Genomic DNA, 9,798 nt, shown 5'->3' on the forward strand with positions numbered 1-9,798 from the left:
AAATAAAATATTTGCTACTTTTCCTATCCTGGTAGGCATTCAAAAGTGTTTTTGGGTGTCAGCGAAAATGTATGCAGTAAAAAGTACATACTTTTCTTTAGGAATGTAGTGAAGTATAAAGTAAAAGTTGTCCAAAATATAAATAGTAAAGTAGAGTACAGATACCCCCCAAAAAACGACTTCTGTTAAAGTTCTTACACAGGGACACTCAAAGTCAATCTGAAATTAATCATTGTTTATTGTTATCAAGGTGGAGAGGTCACAGTCAAACTTAGATTTGTAAAGTAGCGGTCTGAAGTGAGCTCTCACGGGGCAGTCCCGTTAGTTCCCTTAGATACGGACACGTTCTATTTGCATGATTTAGTTTATTCACCATTCAGAATGAATGTTTGCTTCATTCATGTGACGACAAATACTGGGTCTGCATGTGACAGACCAATACCTCACGAGGCTTCCTCTCTCTGAGCCGAGGCCTTGAAACTGATACATCCATTTCTCTAAACAAGTTTCTGGGCATACTGCCAAATTGCAGATACTGATAGTGAGGATTCCTTCAATCAGTCACTTGCATGAGCACAGAAATGGGTTTATAGAAAAAGCACAAACATAACACAGAAATTGGCTATTAGAAAATCACAAACATAATTTCCATCACAGTAGTACTTTAGAGTATTTTTACTTAGGTACTTTACACAACTGCACCAGGCTAGGTTGGTGGTGGGTGATGGGGGTAACACGTGGGTTCCTTGTGCCTAAACTTAACCGATCACATTCATTTTCTGCCATTGAGGCAGATCTGCTCTTACAACAGGACGAATGGAATTGCTTAAACTTAACCAATCACATTTCTTGCCTAAACTTAAACTTTCACGTTACTTTCTGCCTTCGAGATAGAGCTGCCCTGAACAAGATACTGAATAAGGAAAACTCTAATAGGCTCTAAATACCTCTTATGCTTTTAAATAAATGACTGTTTTAACGTACACATGAATATCCAACAGATTGTGAACAATTAGCTATTTTGTTTTTGTAATTCAATCAACAGAGTGTAGAATACATGCCAGTCCACAGTCCTAAAGTCTTAATCATAAAAAATAGTAAATACAGACAATACCATAGTGATCATTAAAAATGTTGAAGATTTTTGAGTGAATAAACTTAATATTTCCACAATGCTGGTAATAGATGATGTCACTGACTACACTTACATAAACTTAAAGTTAGTAAGCTGTGAAAAGGGACACCCTGATATAAAATCAACGTTGTGGTAAACACGATTTTATGAGCCACTTCTCTGTCTCCAGTTTATTCAACTCATACAACATTATAACGACAGAGATGTAGTCATGCATGTTATATACAGTATAATGTGTTTTTTTGTGGTATTTTTTATTTGACTCATTACATCATTTACATTGAAAGGAAATCATTTTTCATTTAATCATTTGAAAACAGCAATCAAACATTTGCTACTGTAATTCTGTATAACATTGGAATCAAACATTTGCTACTGTAATTCTGTTAAAACACTGAAATAAAAAAGGTGCTACTGTAATTCTGTTAAAACATTTAAATAAAAAACGTGCTACTGTAATTATGTTAAAAGAATGACATGTTATAAGGTTTGATTTGTCTGAAATGTTTATTATTTGTTTGAACAGTTTTTCTTCTTCTGTGGTATGGTACTGACTGTTGTGTATAGTAAACTATTGAAACACAGGTTGTCAACACTCATTCACTCATTTCACCTGTGTTTTCTGAATACCTAGAGTGCTCCTGCTACTTCTTTTCATCACTCGAACTCACTTTCCTGTAGGATACCCCTCTGACATACATCTTACTTCATCCACAATACCTTGACCCTTCTTCCAAATTGCCTCACCCACTTCCCATACTGCCTGAGCTGCTTTCTCTGCTGCCTCTCCTGGTGTCTGTGCATCCTCTGCTGCAGCAGCTCCAACTACCCCCCCCCTCCTATTCCTCCTGCAAATGCTGCTAACACACCAACAGTTATGCCTAACCCTGTACCCACTCCAATGTTTGCCCCAGCTCCTCCTCCAGCTACTCCTCCTGCTACTCCTCCTGCCACTCCTCCTGCTACTCCTGCTGCTGCTGCTTCTCCTCCTGCTGCTGCTAATCCTCCTGCTGCTGCTACTCCTCCTGCTACTCCTCCTGCCACTCCTCCTGCTACTCCTCCTGCTACTCCTCCTGCTACTCCTGCTGCTGCTCCTGCTGCTACTGCTTCTCCTCCTGCTGCTGCTAATCCTCCTGCTGCTGCTATTCCTCCTGCTACTCCTCCTGCTGCTGCTGCTACTCCTTCTGCTACTCCTGCTGCTGTTGCTAGTCCTCCTGCTGCTGCTACTCCTCCTGCTACTCCTGCTGCTCCCGCTACTCCTCCTGCTGCTGTCATTACTCCTCCTGCTGCTACTCCTCCTGCTACTCCTCCTCCTGCTGCTACTCCTCCTGCTACTCCTCCTCCTGCTGCTACTCCTCCTGCTGCTACTCCTCCTGCTGCTGCTGCTACTCCTCCTACTACCCCTCCTGCTGCTGCCATCACTCCTCCTGCTGCTACTCCTCCTGCTGCTGCTGCCATTACTCCTCCTGCTGCTACTCCTCCTGCTGCTGCTGATACTTCTCCTGCTACTGCTACTCCTGCAACTCCTCCTGCTACTCCTCCTGCTGCTGCTCCTGCTGCTGCTTTTGCTGCTGCTGCTTTTGCTGCTGCTGCTGTACTACTTATGAGAGAAAGTACTATTGCTAATGACCCTACAACCCCAAGTAGAGCTCCTACCACTACACCTGTTGCTACCCCTGACAACTTAATCAGTAGTTTCTTTCTCGCTCTTTCCTTGGCTAGTTTTTCGATCTCTTCCTCTGACATCTGGCTGTTTGACTCTCTAAGACTCTCTTTCTCTGCTTGTATGACTCCCTCCACTGCTTGAAGCATCTCATTGGTGTAGCATCTTCCTCCGTCCTCTCTCTCTATGGTGTTGAGTAACTCTGTTACTTGGTACTGATTGTTCCTGTACTGACCCTGCTGACTGGTGTTCCAGTATTTGTTGTCAATGACATGACAGCGGCCTCCACATTTCTCCACAAGCTCACTCAGTTTCTTATTTGTTTTCACAAAATCCTGAATAGTTTTTCCTTCATGAAGCTGGTCACCGTAAATGAAGAGAACTGTGGCATAATGAAGATCTGTCGTGAAAAGAAGTTCTCGATTTCTGTGATGACTCTTTCCTCGAGGACTGTGTACTTTTCCACTCTAAGCACAATGAGAAAGGCATGTGGCCCCGGAGCACACTCTACAATACATCTCACTAGTTCAGGTTTCAGCTCCTCTTCAGGGATGTTTGTGTCAAAGAGTCCAGGTGTGTCTACAACTGTGATTTTCCTTCCATTGATGATCTTGGTCTTTGTTTCACACTTGTGCGTTCCAGACTTGGCTGAACTGTTTATCTTGAACTCTTCATCTCCTCCTCCAAAGATGGTGTTTCCTGCACTGCTTTTGCCCCATCCTGTTTTTCCCAGCAGCACAATCCTCATTGGGTTAGACTCTGTAGGGAGGAGGGGTGGTCATTATGACTTAAATGTATTTTCATTAACACACTGGACATATTGTTTATAGTAATATACATGTATAATCACAAAGATCTCTAAAGGATCCCTGTGTCATTAATGAATTCATTGGTAACACATTTCTTGTAATTAAGTGTATCTTAAATAATACCCCACCTCTACTTTGGTAAACAGCTGAGGGATGAGCCTGGAGAAATGTAACCACTTTCAAATTCCTAGACAGAGCTACAGTCTAACCAAAATTATAGTTCTAACAATGTTTTGAGGCTAAACAATGTTTGTTCACATTTACAATGTTTACAAACAGAGTAAAACAGGCTTAGCTACATATTTTGGGTTCTGATGGTGTATGACACATTAAGCTCATGAGGCATAATATATATTGTGCAGTGGGAAAGTATTCAGACCCCTTGACATTTTCAAAATGTTGTTACGTTACAGCCTTATACAGTTGAAGTCGGAAGTTTACATACACCTTAGCCAAATACATTTAAACAAAGTTTTCCATAATTCCTGACATTTAATACTAGTAACATTTCCCTGTCTTAGGTAAGTTAGGATTACCACTTTATTTTAAGAATGAAATGTCAGAGAGAATGTAGAGAGAATGATTTATTTCAGCTTTAATTTCTTTCATCACATTCCCAGTGAGTCAGAAGTTTACATACACTCAATTAGTATTTGGTACCATTGCCTTTAAATTGTTTAACTTGGGTCAAATGTTTCGGGTAGCCTTCCACAAGCTTCCCACAATAAGTTGGGTGAATTTTGGCCCATTACGCCTTACAGAACTGGTGTAACTGAGTTAGGTTTCAAGGCCTCCCTGCTCGCACACGCTTTTTCAGTTCTGGCCACAAATGTTCTATGGGATTGAGGTCAGGGCTTTGTGATGGCCACTCCAATACCTTGATTTTGTTGTCCTTAAGCCATTTTGCCAAAGCTTTGGAAGTATGCTTGGGGTCATTGTCCATTTGGAAGACCCATTTGCGACCAAGATTTAACTTCCTAACTGACGTCTTGAGATGTTGCTTCAATATATCCACATAATTTTCCTCTCTCATTATGCCATCTATTTTGTGAAGTGCATCAGTCAATCTTGCAGCAAAGCACCCCCACAACATGATGCTGCCACCCCCGTGCTTCACGGTTGGGATGGTGTACTTCGGCTTGCAAGCCTCCCCATTTTTCCTCCAAACATAATGATGGTCATTATGGCCAAACTATTCTATTTTTGTTTCATCAGACCAGAGGACATTTCTCCAACAAGTACCATCTTTGTCCTCATGTGCAGTTGCAAACCGTAGTCTGGCTTTTTTTTATGAAGGTTTTGGAGCAGTGGCTTCTTACTTGCTGAGCGGCCTTTCAGGTTATGTCGATATAGGACTCGTTTTACTGTGGAAATAGATACTTTTGGACCTGTTTCCTCCAGCATCTTCACAAGGTCCTTTGCTGTTGTTCTGGGATTCATTTGCACTTTTCGCACCAAAGTACGTTCATCTCTAGGAGACAGAACATGTCTCCTTCCTGAGCGATATGACGGCTGCGTGGTCCCATGGTGTTTATACTTGCGTACTATTGTTTGTACATATGAACGTGGTACCTTCAGGCATTTGGAAATTGCTGCCAAGGATGAACCAGACTTGTAGAGATCTACAATTTTTCTTCTGAGGTCTTGGCTGATTTCTTTTGATTTTGCCATGATGTCAAGCAAAGAGGCAGTGAGTTTGAAGGTAGGCCTTGTAATACATCCACAGGTCCACCTCCAATTGACTCAAATGATGTCAATTAGCCTAGCAGAAGCTTCTGAAGCCATGACATAATTAGAAGCTGATTAAAGGCACAGTCAACTTAGTGTATGTAAACTTCTGACCCACTGGGATTGTGATACAGTGAATTGTAAGTGAAATAATCTGTCTGTAAACAATTGTTTGAAAAGTACTTGTGTCATGCACAAATGAGATATACTAACCGACTTGCCAAAACTATAGTTTGTTAACAAGAAATTTGTGGAGTGGTTGAAAAACGAGTTTTAATGACTCCAACCTAAGTGTATGTAAACTTCCGACTTCAACTGTATATATATTTATATATATAAAAATCCCCTCATCAAAAATCCCCTCATCAATCTACTCACCCCATGTTGTGTCTTTGGCTATGCCGGATTAAGTGATATGACATGCTATTCTATAAAATCCTTTCTCTGTAATTAATATTACCTGATTGAGCTAATCATGTAAATGTAATTACTAGAAAGTCGGGGCACCACAAAAAATAATATTTATAGAGCAGTTATCTTCCGAATAAACTCTTAAAGACCTAGTAATATTTTACATCAATAGCAGTCAATATTAATCGTCACCTTATTTCAGTCTCATCTGAAAGTTGTAAATTCTTGGTTATCTTCACGAACCCTGGCTAACAAGTTGAATCAGCAATACAAAATTGGGTTTAATTATTTATTTACTAAATACCTAACTAATCACATAGATTTACATATACGCAGAATGAATCACACCTTGATTACTAATGATGTCATAAAGGAAAACGTCCCTAGCGGACGGAACAGATATGACAGCTGGTTATACAAAGAAAAGGGGGGTTCGGTTTGAGTAAAAGAGCGGGAAGACTGAGGAACAAAGGCAGAAGCGATGTCTCTATCGTAAATACAGTATCTTATGCATTCTAAATTACTGCCCATTTGGAAAAGGAAAATTCAATAAATATTTACTCTGAGCTGCGCTCCGGTAGGTTGGTGGTAGATGGAAGGCCGTGTTGCCCAACAGAGTCCTTTATTCTTTGAAGAATGTCTCTGGTGGTAAATTGGTTATGTTGTAGTAACGTCGTTGTGTGGTAGACGGGATACTCTTGTCTGTTCTTTCCAAGCTCACGTTTGCAGCTGCTGTTGCTAACTCAACGGCTAGGAGGTATCACTTCTGTAGTGAATAAGAGTTCAAAGTTCATACCATTCGCAACCAAAGCTCACGCTGAGGTTGGCTTCGTTCTGTAGTTATTATCTGAACCATTCTGACCTCGGACCGTCATTCTAATGTACCCGGAACAGCTGACATGTTAGTCCTTTTAACGTATGGACTGTCGTCCTCACATCCTCGGAACAGGAGGTTACATTTTCGTCAAGGCTTTATATAGTGGAGGGAGAAGGGTGTGTTTGAAAAGTTTTAGAACCCATGTCTCTTCACAGGGGCGGGCCACTGGTTGAGCAGAGTCCTAACCTTATGAAAACCCAAATCTCTCATTTGGAAGCTAAAATTACATTTAATCTTTTCACCAATAATTTTATATTCCAACATTTAAATTGAACAACAATTCCATGTGAATCCGATAACTACAATGTGCAGACTTTCCACTGTAGAGTTTATGTCATCCTATCATTGATGAGAATGTCTCAGAACTGACATCATATTCATTAAGTACCACCGCATATGTTCAACTGGTCGGATTACCAGAATATGGTTCATTTCCCCCCACCTTCTGATGTTCCCAGAATCTCTATGTTAACAAAGGGATTTTCAAATGTCACATCAGTAGGGTAGAGAGAGGAAAAAGGGGGGAGAGGTATTTATGACTGTCATAAACCTACCCCCAGGCCAACGTCATGACACCCAGAATTCAGACCCTTTACTCATTAATGTGTTGAAGCAACTTTGGCAGAGATTACAGCCTCGAGTCTTCTTGGGTATGACACTCCAAGCTTGGTACACCTGTATTCGGGAAGTTTCTCCCATTCTTCTCTGCAGAGCCTCTCAAGCTCTGTCAGGTTGGATGGGGAGCGTCACTGCACAGCTACTTTCAGGTCTCTCCAGAGATGTTTGATCGGGTTCAAGTCCGGGCTCTGGCTGAGAAACTCAAGGACATTCAGAGACTTGTCCAGAAGCCACTCCTGCGTTGTCTTGGCTGTGTGCTTAGGGCCGTTGTCCTTTTGCAAGGTGTACCTTCGCCCCAGTCTGAGGTCCTGAGCACTCTGGAGCAGGCTTTCATCAAGGATATCTCTGTAATTTGCTCTATTCATCTTTCCCTGACCAAGGCCCTTCTCCACCGATTGCTCAGTTTGACCGGGCGACCAGATCTAGGAAGAGTCTTGGTGGTTCCAAATTTCTTCCATTAAAAAATTATGAAGGCCGCTGTGTTCTTGGAGACCTTCAATGCTGCAGAAATGTTTTGGTACCCTTCCCCAGATCTGTGCCTTGACACAATCCTGTCTCGGAGCTCTACGGACAATACCTTCGACCTCATGGCTTGTTTTTTGCTCTGCCATGCACTGTCAACTGTGGGACCTTATATAGACAGGTGTGTGCCTTTCCAAATCATGTCCAATCAATTGAATTTACCACAGGTGGACTCCAATCAAGTTGTAGAAATATTTAAAAGATGCTCAATGGTATACATTTGCAAACATTTCTAAAAAACTGTTTTCGCTTTTCATTATGGGGTATTGTGTGTAGATTGATGAGGAAAAACATACATTTTTAGAAAGGCTGTAACGTAACAAAATGTAGAAAAAGTCAAGGGGTCTGTGTACTTCAAGAATCAATGGGTACATATAATTAATACAAAATTCAAACAATGGATGTATTAACTGCTGATTGCCCCTTTAATGAAAATGTGTGGTAAAAAGTTGATTAACTATATAAATCAACTAAACTACATGACACAATTCCTAACAGAACTACAAGCAATGAATAAGAAGATACTCTCCATGCTTGTCGTCAAGTGTTTTTCTGTATGAGGAAACGTGACTATTGGTTTGATCCACAAGAGTGAAGGAACATAGGAGCTCTCTAAGCAACTTCTCTGTCTTTCTGTTATATTGTATCTAAAGTTTAAGTTCAGAGAAAATGTCTAACTAAATGGATCTTCCTAGATTCTCTGTAGAGTATCTCTATGGTGAGACTCCTCCTGTACACTTCTCATTTGTAGCAGAATAAATATATGTGTTAATCTCAGGATCAAACTTTAATGTGACTTACTGGCATCATCAAATTATTTGATCTACTTCCCCAGAGTCATATGAACTCGCGGATCCCCTTTTTATATGTCTGCGTCAAATATGAAGGAAGTTAATAGGTAGTTTTACATGCCAATGCTAACTAGTGTTAGCTCAGTGATTGGAAGTCTACAGAAACAGCTACCATGCTAGCACTTCCCATAGATTTCCAGTCATTGCACTAATGCTAGTTAGCAATTGCGCTAACACCAGTTAGCTACTTCCTTCATACTGGACGCAGAGACATAAACATTTTCATCCAGGAGTTAATCTGACTCTGGGGAAGTATTGTTTTGTATGGGGTTTATTCTTTACTTCAGCACCACTCTGTAGCATGCATACAGCTCCATTCAGTGCACAGTAAGTAATGCCTAACTTGACATCTTGTAACAGTATAAAGGCCCTCACTGCCAAAATCATGAACTATCCCTTTAAGTTAAAGTATTTAGTTGTTTGCCTCTATAGTCTAGAAGTCAGTAATGTCAAGATAAGCAATAGTAGCAGAATTATTCTAGTCCTGATTTAATTAAAGCTCTGACCGGGAAACTACCACATCTAAAACTCAAATATGTACTATTTAACAGACACTCACCAGACAATGAAGACATCTTCTCATGAAGACAAATATCCTCTTCTCAAATGACAGAATGTGAACTTAAAACAGTCTATTTAGCTGTGTCTAAAGGTTTTGAAACCTGCATGTGTTATGTCATTCCAGAAAGATTTTTCCTTCCCTCTGCCTTCGTTCACTCCGTTTCACCGATCTGTGACAACTGTTAAGGTGTAAGCAATAGCTCTACCTAGTTTGCGCCACACTGCTTCACATATCCAGTCCTATCAGATCTGTGAAGGGGAGTAAATGAGAGCAGAGGGGAATGACTATCTTCCCTGGAAGGACACACAGCTATTGTCTCTCTTGTTATCTCTGTAGTTCCCCATAACTAGATGACATGTCATACAGTACTGCTGACCTTGGTAATATGACAGCCATAAAACCAAACATAATGGTTCGAGTTTTGTGATTACATTTTGTTTATAGCTGTTAAATACCCTTGAGATGAAATGAGATTAAATGCTCCAAGATGATGTATGAAACATTTAAAAAATAGCTACATTCATAAGTATTAACCTATTGAGTTAAATGTTTATGAAGAGTAAACACTAGGAAACTCTATATTTTACTTTCTCTTTCAACAGTAGAAGGGTTGAGAATATAA

General features: G+C 40.5%; 1 pseudogene; it reads right to left on the reverse strand.

Annotated features, from left to right (window-relative positions):
• Window positions 1-1,637: 1,637 nt before the first annotated feature.
• Window positions 1,638-9,413, reverse strand: LOC139561756 (elastin-like; annotated as a pseudogene).
• Window positions 9,414-9,798: the final 385 nt, after the last annotated feature.

This window comes from Salvelinus alpinus, chromosome 31 (assembly GCF_045679555.1).
Source record: "Salvelinus alpinus chromosome 31, SLU_Salpinus.1, whole genome shotgun sequence".
Taxonomy (NCBI): Eukaryota; Metazoa; Chordata; class Actinopteri; order Salmoniformes; family Salmonidae; genus Salvelinus; species Salvelinus alpinus.